Source organism: Cryptomeria japonica, chromosome 11 (assembly GCF_030272615.1).
Source record: "Cryptomeria japonica chromosome 11, Sugi_1.0, whole genome shotgun sequence".
In the NCBI taxonomy this organism is placed as follows: Eukaryota; Viridiplantae; Streptophyta; class Pinopsida; order Cupressales; family Cupressaceae; genus Cryptomeria; species Cryptomeria japonica.
The window spans coordinates 693,557,002-693,579,182 of record NC_081415.1 but is presented as its reverse complement, the minus strand read 5'-3'; positions in this window follow the sequence as shown (position 1 = coordinate 693,579,182).

Sequence of the window (22,181 nt, the reverse complement as noted above, 5' to 3'; positions counted from 1 at the left end):
CTTAGCATCCTAAAACTCCACCATAATCTACACCAACACCACTTATGCAATTCATTAAAGATCTTTATCAAAATCTCTACCGGTGAAACCCTCGTCAGAACCAGAAACCTAGATTCTAAGCAATTAGGATAGCATCCGATCACCAGACAAAAACCAAGTTACTGGATATGAGCATGAGTATCATGAACAAGCCAATTCCATAACCAAATCATACCAGAGCCTACCGCATCATACCAGATCCAAATCAACTAGAAACCACTCAACCTACCAGGACCAGAAGGGTGTCGGTAAAGCATCTAAACAACTAGTGTTGGCATCAATAATAAAACATAAATGCAATAAATAATCAATTCCACCAAATGGCCAACAATCTCCCCCTTTGGAATTAATGGCAACACTAGATGTGAAAAACATCTAAGTACCAAGAAATGCCAAACAAGTCTCCCCCAATGGAAGACAACCAACAATCTCCCACATGCAACTCTAAAATAAAGACTAAACTCCCCCTGTGAATAGTATCTTTGTCTGAATTTCTCCCTATCAATATCTCTCCCCCTTTCTTTTTCTTTTTCACTTTCTTTTTCTTTTTCACATCAATATCACTCCCCCTTTGACATCAATGCCAGAAATATGACAAAAATATCAAAGCAAAAACATAAACCACTGAATCACAAAGCTGACTACCCCCCCTGAGTAGTAGCATCCCCACATTAGTGCCGAAATGAATAGTATCTCTGATAATGCATACCGGATTGATGCCAAACCACATCAATCAAGTCTCTACTGGAGGGGAAAAAACTCCCAATATGTGTCTCAGGTACTCAAATGATTCCTTGGGCAAAGGTTTAGTGAAAATATCTACAATCTACTCTTTAGTGTTCACAAATACTAGTCTAACTTCATTTGCTTCCACCTTTTCCTTTAAAAATTTATACTTGATAGATATGTGCTTTGTCTTAGAATGAAATACCAGATTCTTTGATATATCAATAGCAGTAGAGTTATCATAGTGAATAACTACCGGTGCATCACAATCAACCTTTATATCCTTCAACATTTGCTTCATCCATAAAACCTGTGTACGGTTAGTAGTAGCAGCAACATACTCAGTTTCAGTAGTAGATAAATAAGTACATGATTTTTTCTTGCTAATCCATGAAACCAACTTCTTTCCAAGAAAGAAAGCTCCACCAAAAGTACTTTTCTGGTCATCAACATCTGTATATGCACATAAAGTAAAGTTATCATCCTTAGGGTATTACAAACCATATTCTAATGTACCTTGTAAGTATCTAAAAATCCTTTTCACTGCAATCTCATGATTTTCTCTAGGATCACTCTGAAATATTGAAACAATACAAACAACATTCATTATGTCAGGCCTAGTCTGAGTCAAATAAAGAAAACCTCCAATCATAGATTTGCATCTTGTAGGATTTATCTATGCAGAAACATCTTTTCTTGTCAATTTATCACTTGTAACCATAGGAGTACTTACCGGTTTAGAATCTCCCATACCAAATTTCTTCAAAAATCCTTAGAATACTTAGTTTGATAGATAAAAATACCTTTGTCAGTTTGAGTAATCTATAAACCTAAGAAAAATTTCATCTCACCAATCATAGACATCTCAAATTCTTTCTCCACATTCTTAGAAAATTCTATGCATAATTTATCTTCACCTCCAAAAATAATGTCATCAATAAATACTTCAATAATCAATATATCATCATCAATGATCTTATAATATAAATTACTATCAGCACTACCCTTGGTAAAACCAAACTTCATAAGATATTTATCCAACCTTGCATACCAAGCTATGGGTGCTTGTTTCAATCCATATAAAACTTTCCTTAACCTATAAACCATGTTTGTATCATCTGATAGTGAGAAACCATCAGGTTGCTCAATATAAACTTCCTCATCAATATCCCCATTAAAAAATGCACATTTAATATCCATATGATAAATCTTGTAGTTTTTATAAGCATCATAGGCAAGAAATAATCTTACAGCTTCAATCCTAGCTACATGTGCAAAAGTCTCTCCATAATCAATTCCTTCTGAGAATATCCTTTGCAAACCAATCTAGCCTTATTCCTTATAAATTGACCATCCTCATTCAATTTATTCCTTAAAACCCATTTTGTTCCAATAACATTTTTATTTTTAGGTCGAGAACCAAAGTCCATGTGTTATTTTTCTCAATTTGATCTAATTCTTCTTCCATAGCTTTCAACCAATATTCATCTTTACATGCCTCAATTACTGATACCGGTTCAACTTGTGAAATTAAACATACCTAATTAGTTGCAGTCTTCTTCTTGTCATCACTCCATTGCTCTTATCCCCAATGATTTGATCTTCTGAATGATTCAATCTCACATACCTAGGAGTCCTTTGACTCTCTGTTCCTCTTCCGTGATCTTCAGTTACTATAGAATTCTCTGATACTGCCAGAGTAATGGGTTCAACATTCTATTCTGGTAAAGGTGCTATCAGTTTAGATATAAACATTTCTACTGTTGGTTCCTTCTCATTAACCTGATTTAACTTTTGTTCAGCTCATCTACTTTGACATTATCACTCTCCACAATTCTTTGCAATCTCTTGTTATAACATCCATATGCTTTTCTTTCATTAGAATAACCAAGAAATATGCCTTCATCACATCTAGGATCAAATTTGTCAATGATATCATCTCTCCTGATATAACTTTTACTACCAAATATTCTAAAATACTTAAATATAGGTGTATTGCCAAACCATAATTCATAAGGTGTCTTACCGGTTTCTCCTTTGATATGTACTCTGTTGAATGTATAAACCACTGTGCTCACTGCTTCTCTCCAGTAGATATGAGGTAGACTAGCTTCCATCGTCATTATTCTAGCAGCATCCAAGATAGTTCTATTCTTCCTTTCCACAACTCCATTTTGACGAGGTGTCCGGGGAGCAGAAAATTGTCTTCTTGTACCATGCTTCTCACAAAAGTTATTAAACTCACTGGATGTCAATTATCCACCATGATCTGACCTCAAACATTTAATCTTCATTCATGTCTCAGTTTCCACTTTAACCTTAAATATTTTAAACTTTTCAAATGCTTCAGATTTTTCCTTCAGAAAAGTAACCCACATCATTCTAGAATAATCATCAATGATTAGCATGAAATATCTATCACCTTGAAAACTTTTAACTCTAGCAGGGCCACACAAATTAGTATGAATAAGATCAAGAACATCATTAGATTTATCTTTTATACTCCTAAAAGAGGTTTTGACCAGTTTACCCATTTGACATTCTTTACATACCAGATTGTAGGGCTTCATAGTCTTAGGTATATCCCTAATTGCCTTAGTTGAGCTGATCTTTACAATGCAATCAAAATTCACATGACATAGCCTTTTATGTCATAGCCAACTCTCATTAATCTGTGTAATCAAACATGTCTTCTCACTGGAGTTCAAATGAAATATATTACCTTTTGTCGGTGTACCGGTTGCAATCTCCAAACCAGAGCTGTTAATGATTTGCATTTTCCATCCTTGAACTATAATTAAAATCCCTTATCTACCAATTGTCCTACACTCAAAAGATTATGCCTTAAACCTTCAACATAATAAACATTGTCAGTATTGTTCTTACCATCCAATGATATAGTTCCTTTTCCTTTGATCATACATGCTTTGTCATCTCCAAATCTAACTAGATTACCATCAAATTCTTACAAAGATAGAAACTTCCCTTTATCTCCAATCATATGATGTGAACAACCATTGTCAATTACCCATTCATCCTTTTCTTCAATTTTAGTAGCAAGTGCCTTCTCTTCAGGTACATTCTCTTCCAGTGCCGAATCATCTTCCTTGATAGCTGGGAACACCCATTCCTTCCTATTGCTAGAACCACTAGCAGAGTCTTCTATTGGTTCATCATCAGAATCAGTAATTCCTTCCTCATCCACTATGTAGCATGATTTGTCTCTGTTTTTCCTATACTTATACTTGTTATGATATCCAAGGTTAGGCTTAAATTATCTTTTAACTTTTTCCTCAAATCTTGAATTCCTTTCAGGACAACTAGATGAAAAATGACCAATTTTATTACCTGCAAAACATTTAAAAGGTTCTTTTCCTTCATACTTACTTCCTACCGGTCCTTTAGGTACTCTTCTAGAAAATAGTGCTTCATGTTGCTCAAACTCATCATCTTCTCTCTTCATATCCTCCAATTCCTTTGCATACAAATATTTCCAATCTTGCTTACCGGTTGCAGATGTAGATGCATGAAAATCAAGTTCAGACTTCACAGCTCCAGAAGGTCCAAATTCTTCAAGTTCAAAATTAGATAGCTTCCCAACCAAAGTACCTCTGTTGATAGATGTATTAGTCATTCTTCTCAAATCATTAATAGCAGTAGCCTTCATTTTGTAAGCCGGTGGTAGGTCTCTCAGAACTTTAGAAACAATTTCATCTTTGCTCAGAGTTCCACCACAACATTGAATTCCCATAACAATCTCATTTACTCTTTCCGTGAATGCAGTAATCCTTTCATCTTCTTCCATCTTCAGGTTTTCATATCTCACCCAATAACCATCAAGTTTAGTAATCTTCATTGTAGGGTCACCTTCATTAAGAGTGTCCAACTTATCCCATATAGCCTTTCTAGATGTTTTGTCGATTAATCTCATTATTTGCTGATCAGAAAGTGCACACAAGAGGGCTTCTCTTGCTCTACAATAATTCTCAAGCTCCTTGTCCAAGTTTGCTAGATGAGGATTGCCAGATCCTAGATTATAAGGTGTGACACAATTCTGTGTGATCTCCCAAATCTCCTTGCCAAGACATCTCAGATGAGTCTCCATCTGAATCTTCCATAGTGTGTAATTTGTTCCATGAAGCCTAGGAATATCTCTCCAAAAATAGCTCTAGAAGAACTGGATGAACTTGAACTTTTAGTCGCCATAGGATCTTCCTCAAGCAGTTAAGCTTTTTGCAAAGAGGACCAAAGCTCTGATACCAATTGTTATATAGTTCAAATAACCGTAAGACAACTAAGAAGGGGGGGGGGTGAATCAGTTGTCACAGATTACTGAAACCATTAGCAATTAAAAATTTAATATCGAAACCCAAAACATTAATACCAGAATAGCAGTTAAACCAATTAAGCATAAAAAATAATCATAGAATAAATACCATCCACATGACACCAAGATTTATACGTGGAAAACACGGTAAAGGGACAAACCACGGTGGGAAGCCTATCCACAGTCAGATAATACTTCTACAGTAAGTATGTGAATTACAATTAAGGGGCCTATACTTGTAGGAAGGCCAACAACCTAGAGTGCACTGCTCATCACAAAATGAGCCTCACTGACTATATAGAAATCCAAACTACAATCCGGAGAAGTGTTGAACTACAAAAGATAGTATCTCCTATGCCTGAGTACAATTTCGATTAAGATCAATACCAGATGATTAAATTCTCTTACATAAACCCAATTCGATCTCCAATGATCGACCAAATCCTCTTCCTAAATGATATTACATTATTCGCATATTACATTCCTTGACCATGACCTCTAACATAACCATGATGATCTACAATGAGATCTTACATTTATATATACAAACCCTCGACCATAGACAATTAGGTTGGCCACCAAATAATAAACCAATTACATAATTATAAACCATGTTGGACTTAGACCAAACAAATAATATCCAACAAGTAAGACATCCCGGAAACACATCAAGAGGTCCAATCCACACATTATATTAATGTCGGTCCATAACCTAGATCAACTGGGAACTAGTATAGGTCCACATGCTACAACAATGATCTCCATCCGCGATGTCTCGAACATGATCACCATCAACATCCTAAAAATCCACTAGAAGTTGTACCAACACCACTTATGCAATTCATCAAAGATCTTTATCAAAATCTCTACTAGTGAAACCCTCACCGGAACCAGAAACCAAGCTTCTAAGCAATTAGGATAGTATCCGATCACCAGATCAAAACCAACTTACTAGATATGTGCATGAGTATCATGAATAAGCCAATTTCATAACCAAATCATACCGGAGCCTACCAGATCATGCCAGATCCAAATCAACCAGAAACCACTCAACCTAGTAGGATCAAAAGGGTGTCGGTAAAGCATCCAAACAATTAGTGTTAGCATCAATGATAAAACATCAATGCATCACATAATCAATTCCACTAAATTGCCAACAATATCCTTAGTGAACAAAATAATACTAATTTTTCTAGAGTTATTTTGGTTCTTCTAACACAGAAAAAAATATGTTGAAGATATTGTATAATGAAGTACATCTAATAAGCCTGACATGTTTTATTTTTCCTTTGTTTAAAAGGGTGCATATCTTTTAATTGTTAGGAAGACATTAAAAATATATGAACATAATATCATGGTAATGTTGAAGGGTCAAGAACTAGGCAGGTATGGTTAATTTTGATCAGAATTTGGAGGAGTCAAATGCATTCATGATTTCCCATGGAGATACCAGCAAAAATATTCTTGGTATATAAGATGATTTACAAGTGTAGGCTCCTTGGAAAACCTATAGTTACTACCACCCAAATATTGGAGCTGATAATTAAGTATATGGTATTAATATTAATAATCACCTTGATGCCATAAGATCAAATTCATTCAAATTTTATCAATAAAACATATTTATGTTGAATGGTTGAATGGATCAAAATAATGTGAGGGGGGGTGAATGAGTATTCCCATGAAGAGTGTTAACCCTCAAGATAATATAACAAGTTATATGGTGATTACAAAAGGGTGGCTCACTTCCGGTTGGCTCACTGCTTGATTATAATGAGGCTCACGTTGGAATGCTCACTGCAAAAGAAATAAATGAACTGAGGAAAATTACATCTCCTAATACATGAGGTCAGTTCCAAGATAAGATTAGATATCAACTCACAGTAACTCACAACAGATCTGGTAAGGGATCTCTCCAACATGTCCACAACTACTTGTAGTAGTTCCGGTAAGTGATTCTTGTTAGACACAATGCACCACTGAGAGGGGGAGGGGGTGAATAAGTGGTTCTCAAACTTTTCCCTTTACTTATGTTCTATGAGCATGTCGGTTAATGGATCTAACTCAATACTGACTTATCGGTTAGTGGGGAGACCAACACAAATACAATCACACAAGTGGACATCACATAACACTAGCATATATGAGGAAAACCCAAGATGGGAAAAACCTCAGTGAGCAATGTTGTTGGAGTCTACTTCTCTAATCCAGCCTCACAATAAAAACTGTTACAATTTTTAGGGCACCAATCCAAGGAGCACCAACCCCTAATTTAGGGCACCAACCCCTGATTTAGGGCACTAACCAAAGTAGAACCAACCCCTGACTTTAGAGCACTAACCCACGGAGTACCAACCCCTACACTGAGCTACAACTCAGTGTTCTTAAAGTAAACTTCAAATACAAAAGTAGTTATCTTGTTACAAGTGAATCTTACAACCATTTCATATACCTCGCTCTTTCGGTGAGATACCTTCTCTGCTACACCAAATCACTTCTCTTGCTGCTCTTCAGTTGCTTCTTCTCTGTCAGTAAGCCCTACTGGTACACCTCTCCTCTTCTTCTTCTCTTCTCTTTACCGGTACAACACTTTTCCGGTTTTTTGTGTGCCTTCTCTACAACCTCCTTCACTTCTTCTCTATCGGTATGACCACTACCAGTTCTTCCCTTCACTCTCCCTCTTGTCTCAGATACTCTCTAAGCACTTGGCTAATTTTCTCTCACATACAAAATTAATACTTAATCAATTTGCAATAGCATAATATATTTCTTCTCTTTAGTAACAACATAATTATGTCTTTGGCCTTCATATTTATAGCCAGGTTTTCTCTCCAAAAACCTATTCAAATTCTAGGCGGTTAGGGTTTCTTCACCATCCTCCAGGCAAACCAAATCCAATCAGATCATGTCTGATTTGATCTTCTAGACTACTAGTCTGCACAACTTCCACCATTTACATGTCTTCCACAACATGCCTTCCTTCTTTAGCAGCCTGCAATCAATCTTTTGTCTTTGCTCAGTCAATCGCCATAAATGGCCCAACTGTCTCCTTCACCTACTTTGATCCACACAATCAATCTATCTTGGATATCAAGCCGAACAACTCTGTAACTCTACCTCAAGCTTTGTAGTCACCATTAATGTCAGACCAATCACAACTACCTCACCAACCTCACTTCACTGACCTGTGCATATTTCATTCGCCACTTCATGCAAGTTTTCCACTTCATCTTCACCTGGCATCACTGTCAGTATCCACCTCATCACACTATTTTGTTAGTTCATGCCTATTCACCGAACACACAAATAACCAGTTTCATCTACTGGTAAACAAACCCTACTGGCATACGACACCTTGCCAGTTTTCCTTCTTGTCATGAGATTTTCTATTTTGCTAGTGTAACCCTTAAACCGGTTTTCAGACATGTCAATCCAACACATGTACATTCTCATCAGGTAGGAGTCTTCTTCACCTACACCTTGTTCATATTACTAATGGGATTTCATACTGGTAACCATTCTTAATGACACCATGTCATCAACCTTCAATGACCTCCATCTTTATCAGGTGAGAACCTTATCTTCCTTGTCTCTTTATTTGATGTTTCACTGGTTGAAATAACATGTCAACTATCACCAATGCAAATTCAGGTAGATGTGTCTGCTAGTGGATAACATACTTTCCTTCTTGCCGATGAGATACATGGATGACACCAAGTCATCACACTCCAACTATTTTGCATCACCTCAGCCTTGCCTTCTCCCTGATCAGTTTTGACCATATCACAACGGTGGAGTGGCACCATGTCTTTTGTGTCCTATAGTGTGCTCAAGTGACTACCCTGTTTGTGAAGCATATCTTCAAACATGCACACGTAATCAGGTGTGGGAACATTCACTATTAGTCATTGCTTCTCATGATGACCGCATCTTCATCAGGTGGGAGTCCTGCATCCTCACATCATACCTGTGATCTCTCATTCTTCTCATCCAGTGTTGATGTGATTTAGGTAACATTCTGCCTCTTCATCACACATAACCACTTAAACACCTTGCTCATCCTGCTTGTACATTGGTCATGACCTTTGTAGGATAATAACCTATCACTTAGTTGATCTGACTTCCCCATGTCAACACATCACTTATCAGTTGACATCCTTTCCTTATCGGTATTCCGCAACACATGATGATATCCAATAAATCTCATTTTGTACTCCTCCTTGACAATGTTGCATATTCTTCTCTCATACCAGTAGTCATCCCATACTAGTTGACATCAATGACAACCCAATGCCAACAATTACTTCAACACCATCTGCACTTTATCAACTACTTGCAATAGATTCGATAAAGTATTACTACAACAATAAACTCTGTCAACAAATTGCAACATATCTGATAAAGAATTATTGCAACACTATCTTCTCTTTCACTTTTCCATATACACCTTCTCTTTCACATATGTCATAATCCACTGCTCACATTGTATATTTCTTGCATACTGCTACTTCTCTCTTGTCCATAATTCTGTCACTCACACACTTCTTATTTTTCTATACATCACACATACACTCTCTTTGTTGTATATCACACACACACATCTTCGATATATATATCGATAAGCACATACTCCAATATAATATATTGGATAAGCACAAATAATTTACACAATCATACTTTTGTCAGATCAATATGTTATCCAAAATATGCCTCAACCAAAAATAGGGTAACCAAGTCAGCCTTCACTGATCTTCTACATGCTTCCTTGACACACTCCATTTACTAAAACATACGTATCAATTACCTAAATAAAACAAGGGTTCAGTATACCCATAAGCACAAAATCCAAGCACAACAACTCCTAATCTTCAAGATACAGATGCCATAGATTTCAGAGCATAGAACTTATAAATTATAATGCAATACAAACTTCCAAATAACAATACAACATATACAATTGATATCGGAACATGATACAAACCATGATAAGCAAAGCACAAGATTCTGAAGAAGAGGATAGTCTGGAAATAACTCAAGTAGCTCATACTTACCTCACTATTTCATATCACATACATACCTATCTTCAACTATTTCTCAATATGCCACATCCATACCTATCTTCCACTATTGCCTAATATAGGTCACATACATATCGAGCACAACCAAATCACTAGTTTTGACATCAATGACAACAATGGCATCATTCACACAAATCTAACAATCTCCCCCTTTGTCATTGATGACAAAACATCTCAAAAAGAATAATCTCAAAAACATATCCACATCTATATTTGCACATAACTCCTCCTTACTCATATGATTCATATCTCTCCATTTCTCCATTAACCTTTCTGAATAAACTTCTCTTCTCCCCCCCTTTGACATCAAGGACAAAGAGTGCCTTTGATGAAAAAGAAAGAAAAAAAGTGAATGCATTCAACAACAAAAAAGAGTGTCAAAATTGTATGTCAACCAAAAAAGGATTCTTAACTGCTTTTCTTCTGAAAAATCTATTTATATTTCTCCTTAAGCTCCAGAAGGAGAACCTTCCATGAATGTACTACCAATTTGATGCTAACAGATAAACTTCTGCATTTGACCAACACATCAATAGCATGGGATAAACTATTCAAAGTAGATAGATTCTACTTATACACAACCACATCACCAAGCAATACTGAGAAATGTTCTAGTTTAGCCTCAAAAATTTCCTTAACTATCCAAAAAATACTCACATAGTTTTCCTTCTTCCTTTGCAAAGACAACAATTCAGACAACAGGGAATTTACCTTTTTCCTTTTCTCACCATCTTTGTCACTTAGAAAATGAAATGACTTACCCATATAATTCAATTCTTCTTCAACTGATTCAACTTTTTCTTTGAACATCATCATTACAACTGGCCATTGTAGATAATATCTATAAACTTTGTTGGCAGTATTAATACAATCTCTCATCTTATTTATGAATTTAGATAATGTTCTCTTAACATCATCACATTTCTCCAACATATTCTACATATTATCAGCTTCTTCCTCTGAATCATCTTTCTCTTCCTCTGCAATCTCCAATTCTTCCTTAACCATAGGGGATTATGGATCATCTAGCTCAATAACTTATTCCTATTTCAATTATTTCTACTTCTTATTAGGTTCCAGAGAACTAGATGACACACTCTCCTTTAGCTTCCTCTTTTTAGAAGCCGAACCCTCCATAATAGACCGGTAATAGGGGATACCAGACCAATACACCACATATCCAAAAATGACTTAAAGTAAACATCACGAGATTCTTCTCTCTTTTACAAACCATTTAGATACTGATAGATCTGTCTAGCAACCGAGACTTGAGATTCCCATAACATATTTTTCTTCACTGGTAAAGATCCTAGAAGATACATTATCAAACATACAAAAAAAAATCCATACTAGAATGGGTAACCTTGCTCTTTTGCCATTTAAATATTTTCTAACAACTAATTCTTTAACGATTCACACAAATCAAATATTGCTTCTTCCCAAGCAATCATGTGTGCAACATACACAATAATAGCCAAAGTAGATAAGATATACCATATGCAACATACCTCACCACATAATTGATGATTTTGTCAATTAATAACAGTCTCTGATCTCCCATCACATTGGTTAGGGTTTCAACTTCCTTTTACTTTACTATCTTCTTAACCAGTACACTCCCTTTGTCACACAGACCAGTAACAATTTAAATAATGTCCTTAGAAATTAGATAGGGTTTATTCAACGCAATACAATCATTTTGCACTTGACTCAGGATTAATTTGATCACATCCTCATTGTAAAACCTAGGGAATTCACTCCACAAATCCAATCATTTATGCCCTAAATCCTTAACCATCTACAAATTTGTTTTATTTAAACTCCTTTCCATCTTTCTGATCTTTTTAATGTCAAATTCATCTAGTTGTACCTTTTTCAAAATTTGAAAATATTAAGTCCTCAATTCTCCAATGATCATCTTGGATTCCATGATTGCTTGTTCTGCTTCTCTATTCTGTTCTCTTTAACTACTGCTCCACTCCTTAAACTCTTTTCTTCGCATAATGTAGAAAATGATCTCAAATTACCAAATTTATCTTGCCAATTCCATCTAGGGTTTCCCCACCAAAAAGTGTTTGATCAATGACATTAGCATATTCATTGAAATATCGGATTACGTCTCAAACACAATCATGCCAGACCCATGACATGAACTAACTTAGAAGTGGGGACCAAATAACTTTCCTTGATAACTCCCCTTGAGCTAAAGCAATAAGCTTAGTTACCGAAGGAAGAGGTGCCTATTGGATATTGGTGTTGCTAGGATATGTTGTTGTCATTGATGTTAACATATTCTTGCTCTGGTGATTTCAAATTGGTTTATTGGATATATGGTTTGGTGTATGAAGTATTTATAGTATCACTATATTATTCTATATTGGTTTTGGTGTTCCGAGAAGCTTAGTTGATCATAGCATATGATCCGGTTTTGCAGTTTGTTTATCTGATCGGTGCCTTGCAGAGTTACATATTTCCTTTGGTATATTCCGATGTGATTAGATATTTAGCTGCGTCTTTGGGAGATTGTTTGCGATAGTCTTGTGTATCTTCAATTCATATGGTTTGTGATTTAGTGCTTCACAAGCTATCTTTTTGTCATGATAGTTGCTATTATTTGAGTGTTCTTGATGTTCAGATGTTGATCGATGAAGATTTGATAAGTAGCATTGGTGTAGCTATTGTTGATGATACTAACATGCTTGTTGGTGTTTCCTAATTGTGTCCTATTTGTTTTAGTGATCCTCATTGATCGTTGTGCGAGTTCTTGGTGATTTTTCTGATTCGGTGATGTTCTTTGTGTTATGTAGTTTTCCTGGTGGTGTAGTGTGTTTTGATTAAGTAAAAACGGGTTTTTGAAAGGAACCTGAACCTTTTACATAGCAGGAGAGTCAAAGAACTAGGAAAAACTGCGCCTGCTCACTTCAAAAACAAAAACTAATCCCATTCGAACAAAAAGGGATCTCAACACACATAACATGAAGAACCAGAAAAGATAGCGAAAGGAAAGCAAAAAGACAACATAAAGACTGAGACTGAGACTAAGACTAAGACCGAGATAGCTATATTTTTTTCATGATATCTTTAGCATGGACCACCATATGTTTCATGTTGTCTGCAGAGGTCTTTAAATCATCCAGCTCTCGACCTTTGATGTCGCCCTTATTCCTGGTATTAGCTCTTGTCCTCTTCTCGTAACCTTTTTTGTCCAGCTGATCCTTGTCACCTTCTTTCTCTTTGATATTGTCAAATATGTTAATCAAAATGTTCATGTTGTCCATCGAGGCTTTGAGAATCTGGAAGTTCTATTCAGCTATCTTCTTTACAGTGAGTTCCATCCTATCAATTCTACTGCCCAGATTGTTCATAGCAATTTCTATCCCTTTCACCTCCTTATTCTCTACCATCTCCTTAACCTTATATTTAGTTGCAATAATTTTACTCACCATGCTTTCAATGGCTTCAACATTATTAATTTCCACCACCAACTCTTTAACATTTTTAGTCAAGGGTTTGTCGCCTATCATTGCTCTTTTGACAACATTCATAGCTTTTTTCAGGATGCCAATACCTTTCACCATTGTGTTGATGGTGTCACAAAAACCCTTAATACTCTCATTTTCTCCAACACAATCCCTAGATTTACCCCTTTTTTCCTCTTGATCCTCTTTCTGTAGACCTTGAGTAGTCAAATCCTCATTGTTTCCCACAATCTCTTCCCCCTCCTTATCCTTCCCATCATCATTTTTATTCTCCTCTGCCTCTTCATCAGAATTAATCAAGATTTGATTAATATATTTGTTCCCTCGCTTGCTGATGTTCTTCTTCCCCTAGGTTTGCTTTCCAGTTCCTTTCCCTTTCTTATTTTTGATGAATTTATCTTCGAAGGACTCAGCCTTAGACTCTGAAATATCTGAATCCACCACAATCCTTTTCCTCTTAGCTTTGTTCCTCCCCTTTTTACTTGGCTCCTCTGAATCACCTTTAGTCTCCGAGTCAAAGTTAAAACCACTAACCTCACTCTCCGTGTCCTCATCTCTTGCATTTTTACCTTTATTATGCATTTTTACCTTTATTAGGCATTTCAATGCATTTACCTTTCAACACTTTATAAACAAGAGCCATAAGACTCTAGTGAAGAGCATGGTCTCCCTTGGGATCTTTTTGTATCTCTTTGATAGTATGGTCCATGGAACATGCAAGATAATATGGCAAACTCACCTTTTCCCCATGGCAAAAATGATTGAGCAAAACAAAGTGGTGTCCGTAAGCTCTCGTGAACCTGCCATCCAAAGTTATATAGGTAATTGTAGCAAATAAAATGAACCTCCATGGCCTGCATATACGTTTTGGTGAGTGATAGGAGTTGTTGACCTTCACCATTTTCTTCTTCTCACCTTTCATGACAGGAAATTTTATCGCTGCCTTATCAAAGATGCTACGATCTCTATTAAATTTCATACCCTCTATCATCATCACCGTGGCTTCAACAATAATCTCCTTGTCCACAGTCATCATCTGGGTTTGCCATTCTTCCAATTCTGGATAAAGTGTTTAGTGATCGTAGGATATTTCCCACTAAGCCTCTCCATAAACACACTCAAACACCCCTCCTAAAGAATTTCCCAAACTTCCCTATTCTTCCTCCATTCCAAGCAAGAGGTAGGTTCGAACCTTTTTTTATTCCCTCCCATTTTACCTTCACAATCCCTGAATTTCCTTCTCTTAGCTTCGAGTTTTCTTCTCTAGTTTCTGTAGTTGCCCTAAAAAATAGCCCTGAATCCATGCCAAGCAATTATGAAAAGACACTTAAATAAATGCACATCACCTCCTTTGTAAACTTTCTTGGTGGTGTAGTGTATTGCGGTTGATCTTGGCATGATTTTTGGTGGTGTTGCATGTTTGGAGATTTGATTTAGGTCCATATTATGTCATGTATATCATTATATTAGTCCAGTGGTCGATCTTTGTATCATGTGATGTGATTTTTTAATTGTGAGTTGAGGGTTTAGCCGACTTTGTTATCAATGTTGATGAATTGTATAAATAGGTGATGTTGTCATGTAATTTAGGTATAGAGGTTGTGTCTGCATTTTCAAAGTGGTGTATGTGCAAATAAGTGATTCATTCTTCGACATTGTGATTGATCAAAGATTGGCATCGTAGATTAGACAATTGTGCTTAACCAGAACTGTCATCAGGCATGTGAAGATGCTATTATTGTAGTTCATTTCATCCAGATTGTAGTTCAAATAATTTTGTTGTTACAAGCTAGGGTTGTCGTTGCACCAAAACATTGACCTGTCAATGCCCAATACAACTAATAGACTTATAGAATTGACATGAGGCTATTAAACCATGTCATGAATCCCCATGAGGGATGCTAGCCCACTACCTACATGATTGAAACCTATGACCAAGATCTGATACCACTTGTTAGAATTAGGCATCATTGAGAGGGGGGGGGGGTGAATTAGTGATCTACCAGAAATCAAATCTAAAAACTTATTCTTTATCCCCCAATTAGTAATGCATAATAGAAAAGAACATGAACATGTAGTAAATAACCACATATCAACAACACCAGAATTTTTACATGGAAAACCAAAAAGGGAAAAACCACGGTGGGGATGGAACCTACAATATTTATATAATATGGCCAAGTTCACATAAATATTACATAGATGGGGAATGCAATTGCATTTCGGATCACTACCTAGAGCTCACTGCTCAAATATAGTTTCCTGGAAGGTTACAACCCTCAGGGAAGTCTCACTGACTTACAATATGATTACAATGAGGACATACAATGAAATTAACTCTCAAGTAGCATCTGATAATGCAAGAATGAGTTTCATTTAAGCACAAGATCTATGACTGTCCTCTCTCTGCAATTACTCTATTTTTGTCTCAGTCAGCTACCAAATTATCTGTAAACCAAATGCGCATGTGAAACTACGCTCAATCACACCAAAATGAATCACCTCAATAGTATTAAATTGAAAACCAATCACCAAATCAATCTTATATATCCAGTCTTAACACAAAAACAATCTCCTTCAAGTCGACTTCAAGAAGTGTAACATGTAGCTCCAAGTTGGCTTCAATCTCGAACAAAGCATAGAATCGGACCAAAAAATTATAATAACATGCTTCCTAAGGATCTTCACATTCACAAAGAAAATTAAATCAACCACTAAAATCACCGCATTCGTTGGAAGTCATTCCAGACCACAACATTACCGAGATAGCCCTGTTTTACTGGTTAACTGCCTACCAGTTAACTCTAGCTTCCAGATAGGATGAATCATGACCACCAGATTGAATCACCAAGAAGAGTTTCCATCAATGACAACCCTAGACCATAAATCAAACATTGAAAGTCATTTTATGAGTTTCAATTGCCAACATTTGTAAGTAAGTGAGACTTCCTTGAGGGTTGTAGCCTTTCGGGTCATTGTTTTTTAATCAGTGAGCTCTAGGAAGTGTTCCTGGATGCATGTGCATTCCCTAATGTAATATTTACACATACTACTGTAGAGTATCTTGTTACTGTGGGTAGGTTCCCATTGTGGTTTTTCCCTTAACCGAATTTTCCACGTCAAAATCTTGGTGTTGTGTGTTGTGCCTTCAATTTTCTTATCTTTGTTATTGTTGTAGTTTATGTGGTTAAGTTTGTAGATCCATTGAAAACTATTTCAACCCTCCCTCCCCCTCTTAGTTTTCCTTCATCATTGTTGCCTAACCATTGGTATCAGAGCCAGTTCCTTTAGAAGAAGCTTAACCGCTTGAGGAGATCCAAGATGGCAACTGGAACTTGAGGTGTTATCTTTAAGGAGAGTTCGAGATTTGATGGAAGTAACTATGCTATATGGAAGAACTATATGGAAGTGCACTTGAGATGTATTGGAGAAGATTATTGGAAGATCACTAAGAATGCTTATTTTGTCCCTCCTAATGGATGAGTTACTGCTGATGAGATCAAGGAAGCTGAACATAACATTAGAGTGAAGGAAGCATTACTGAGTGCCCTGACTGATTCTGAGATGACAAATGTAATGGGACTTTAGACCGCACATGAGATCTGGGAGAATATTGAGACCCTGTATGAAGGAGATAAACAAGTGAAAGTTGTTAAGGTGCAAAGTTTGAAAGAGAAATATGAGATGATGGGAGAAGATGAGAACATAAATACCTTTATGCTAAGGTGAATGACCTTGTCCTAGGTATTAGATGTGTTAGTGGAACCCTTGAAGAAGATGAAATATTGCTAAGGTGCTGAGATCTTTGCCTCCTTCTTATAAACATAAGGTAGCTACTATTAATGAGATCTAGAGTGTGACTATACTAACAAGAGATATGTTGGTTGGAAAGATTGTTGCATTTGAGCTGAGCGAATTCTCTGAATCACATGGAAAATCTGAGACAACTTTTAGAGCATCTGTATCTAGAAAGTAGAAGTATGAACCTGAAGAATGCAGAATATCCATATCTGAAAGGGAAAGAAGAGAGATGGAAGAGCAAGAAAAAGAATTGGATGAACTTGAAGCATTGATTTCCTGGAGATTGCCTAAAGGAGTTGGTAAGTGTGATGGAAAACTGCCCTTGAAATGTCTCTTGCAATAAGGTAGGAAATTTTGCTTCTAGGTTCTCGGAGATAATGGCTAAGTATGATAGGCATGATAAATTTGATAAGCATGATAGAAATGATAGATATGAGAAGCATGAGAAGTATGACAAAACTTACAAGTCTAACCGGAAGTATATGCATTAGAAGATCTACTATTATGCTGCTGATGAAGGTGTTACAGATGAAGAATTAGAAGGAGATGAAGTTGTATTTCTACCCATTAAAGAAGATGGACCGACACCCGTTGATTCCACTAGCTTCACTATTGAGGAGAAAGCTTTAGCTAATAGTGTTAAAGAAAAAGATGAATGGATGATTGACAGTGGTTGTTCACATCATATGACCGGTAATAAAAAAAAATTTGTGAGTATGGAAATGTATGATGGTGGAATAGTGAGATTTGGAGATCACAAAGCCTGTGTGATCTATGGTAGAGGTTCTATTTCCTTTGATAGTAAGAATAATACTGATGATGTTCTGTATGTTGAAGGTTTGAATAATAATCTTTTAAGTGTTGGATAGATGGTTGACAAAGGTTATGATTTGCAATTCAAGAATGGTAAATGTAACATCATAAATGCCTCTGGTATAGAGATTGCATATGGAACTAAGACTGAAGGTAATATTTTTCATTTGAATGTTGGTGAGAAAATTTGTTTGATTTCTCAGATTGATGAAAGTTGGTTATGGCATAGGAGAATGTGTCATGTTAATTTTGATTCAATGATTAAGATCAATTCTACTTAAGTTGTTAGAGATCCGCCTAAGATTGTTAAGCCTTCTAATCCGATATGTAAGGAATGTCAATTAGGTAATCAAATAAGAATTTCTTTCAAGAGCAAGCAGTATACATTTGATGTATTGCTAGATCTTGTGCATACTGACCTGTGTGGACCTACAAATGTTAGAAGTGTGTAGGGTGATAGATATTTTATGTTGCTAATTGATGATTATTCCAGGATGATGTGGGTTATCTTTTTGAAGGAGAAATATGAAGCATTAGATAAATTCAAGATATTCAAAGCAAAGGTTGAGACTGAGTCAGGATTGAAGGTGAAATGTCTAAGATGTGAAAGAGGAGGAGAATTCCATTCCAATGAGTTTAATTCATTCTATGAGAAGCATGGGATTAGAAGACAATTGTCTTCTCTTAGAACCCCTCATCAGAATGGAGTTGTTGAAAGGAAGAAGATGACTATTTTGGATGATGGTAAGACTATGTTGATTGAAGGTAATGTTATGAAGATCTATTGGAGAGAAGCTATTAGTACTGTTGTTTACACATTCAACTGAGTTTATATTAAAGGTGATACTGGTAAGACTCCTTATGAGCTATGGTTTGGTCATGTTCCTACTGTACGTTAGGAAATAGGAAATCATCACAAGCAAGATAAACATTAATCTAGTCCAATCACGAAAGCTCAAATGCAATGATCTATCCTAAACAACACTCAATAGAGACATGAAATAAAAACATTCAAAACTAGAAATTAAGCAAACCATAGGTATGATTTGAATGCTCCTTCATGCGGCTCCATTGTCCTTCTTTCTTCTCCAAATAATTTTGTTGTAGATCTCACCTTCAAGTGCATAAACCTAATTGAGAAAGCAAGATTGACATTGACACAAGAATACTAGAAGCGTGATTTGACAAAATGATTAGAAATTCAATAGTCTGATTAGGGAATTAGGAATCAAGAATCCAGGGATTTGAGTGAAGAAATTCATCCAATTTATAGAGAAATTGGAGAAAAAGACAAGATTAGCATGAAATTGATTCGAATAGAAATTCAAATCAAGAATAGAAAAATTATGACATGTGTATGACAAATTGCTATGCAAGGATTTATGACAATTTATTACAATTTATGACAAATTGCTATGTAAGGATTTATGACATGAATTTGAAATAGAAATAGACATTTAGGAATTTAGGAGAAATTAGAAAATTAAGTTAGAAATGATGACTTGGAAATGAGGAAATTGATGCAAATTAGGTAAATTAATTAATAATTTCTCATTCATTAATTAATTTACAAAAATAGGAGGAAATTAATTAGCCAATTAAATAAACATTTAATTGTGACAAGAAGACTTAGGATAAATAAATAAATTATTTAACCTAGAGGGAAAATGCCAAACAAGATTAAATGAATAAATCATAAAACCTTGGAAGATGAATTAGAAATGCAAAGACGACAATTAGGTCTTGACAAAGGATAGTTGATATTGATTCGATCATGATTTTGAATTGATAAATGATTTGATTGATAAATGCGCCGAGGAACAATGACAAATTGATCCAAATTGACATGATTGAAGAGGACAAGGATCGATGACAAATCGATCGTAAAATGACGAGATTGACAAGTTGATAAGAGATTGACAAGATCGACCAAAATCATGATTAAAGATTGTTATCGGCAAGACCAAATTCGAAAGCGAGACAAATGAAGAATGTAGAAGAAAGACTCGATGCTCACAAATGATAAAGACCAAGTGCGTAACATAGGAGAAATGTTAATGCGATGCAAAAACTCTAAAATGAGGCAATGCGCCAATGTTAAAGTATGACTCCGCAAGCGTTGACCATTTTTAGGTGTCTACATTTTGCCCCTCTTTGAGACAATGCGATTTTAAGAGTTGTTTCAAAGAACAATAATGAAAATGCCCCAGACAATAATAATGACATATGCATGCCCCCTCGAGGAATTGGCCGGAAACATCCAGAAAAGAGGCCAATTGATTGATAAGAATGACAGAAAATGATAGGTTCGAACAGATCGCCAAGACTGGCAGAAGAAATGTTAGTAAGAAGAAATGAGACAGAAAATAGTTAGAGACGAAGAAAAACTTGCTTTCAGTAATGCACTTTGTAGGTGAGAACCTTTATTTTTATGTAGCAAAATAGATGCGTAGCATCATGGCATTGAAGGCCAGAGCTGAAATGCAACCCTTTTTTGCAAAAGACAGACACATTATAGACAAACAACAATCACAACAAAAAAGAAAGAGATCATAAACCATCCCGGTCACTCTAAATCACTCAGTGACATCATCGAGCAACATAGGAACATGACCGAAGCCAAAGATAAATTAGTAAAAAGATAAGATGCACAAATTCCAACAAATCAAACAAACATCTTGATCTTCATTGTCAAAAGTTGAAAGTGCTGATAGGACAATCATGCTGGCTGGTTTCAGGACATGTGGTACCCCGTCTACGATAGGACACAATCTGGTTTCGAGTATACCACACCCTGTATAAGACCCATGATATTAGCCAAGGACAACTGATAGTGATGCTAATGTTCGATTGTTATGACAATTTTGATCAGTTTGAATGTCTGGTTTTGATTGAAAAAGTTCATTTGTTTATGCATGATTTTATTAAATTGTAGTGTTGGATTGATAGTCATTAGAGGTATGCTCAGCGATTTGTCTTATGCACAAAAGGGGATATTTATTGAAAAAATTCTTGTGTTTTGGATTTTAATGTTTTGAAATGTTTTTGTGTTCATTTTTTTCAGGACTTTTTATGATTTTTAGGGATTTTCATTTTTTCAATTTTTAGATATTTCTTCAGGACTTTAGTTGATTTTTTTTTTTTAGGGAGTTTTTTCAGGACATTATATGATTTTTTATGATTTATTTCAGGACATTTTTCAATTTTTTTGAATTTTTTCAGGACTTTATTTGATTTTTTTAAGAGATTTTTTCAAGACATTTTTCAATTTTTTTGAATTTTTTCAGGACTTTATTTGATATTTTTAAGAGATTTTTTCAGGACATTTTTAAATGCAAAAGTTCCAGTGATCGATCATGACAAGGGAATGCACCCAATGTGCATCGGAAAGACATACATAGACCGGGACCAAAACATATGGACAAAGAACCGGGGTATGTAAGACAATGATGTTGACCAATAACGAGCCTGAAATAGGACATCGGGTCAAGACAAAGATAGACATGAGAAACCGGCTGAGAAAAAGCATAGCTTAAAGGTCATGATAGATGATGGAGCAACGATCTCATTTTACACATGGCACCTGTTTGCCAGGATTTCACTAGAGGGCGAATTATTTTTCTTTACTTTTTTTCTTTTTTTTTCTTTTGTCTTTTATTTTATTTTTTTATTTTTATTTTTCACTTTTTTTTTGGATTTTGACTTTTTCAATAGAAGATGGGCACATGATAGGGGATGGAAGAAGGACTCAAGCATATTTTTGTTTGGATAGTAGCCTTGAAAAAAAAATGGACCATGACCTTTACAAGTATGCTCAAAGACGTTGGTAGGATAAGGACATGGAAAAAGAGATGAAACTAAGGCAAGGATTTATGCAAAGGATTGGACTAGAGGGATGGAAGGATGGAAAATATGCAT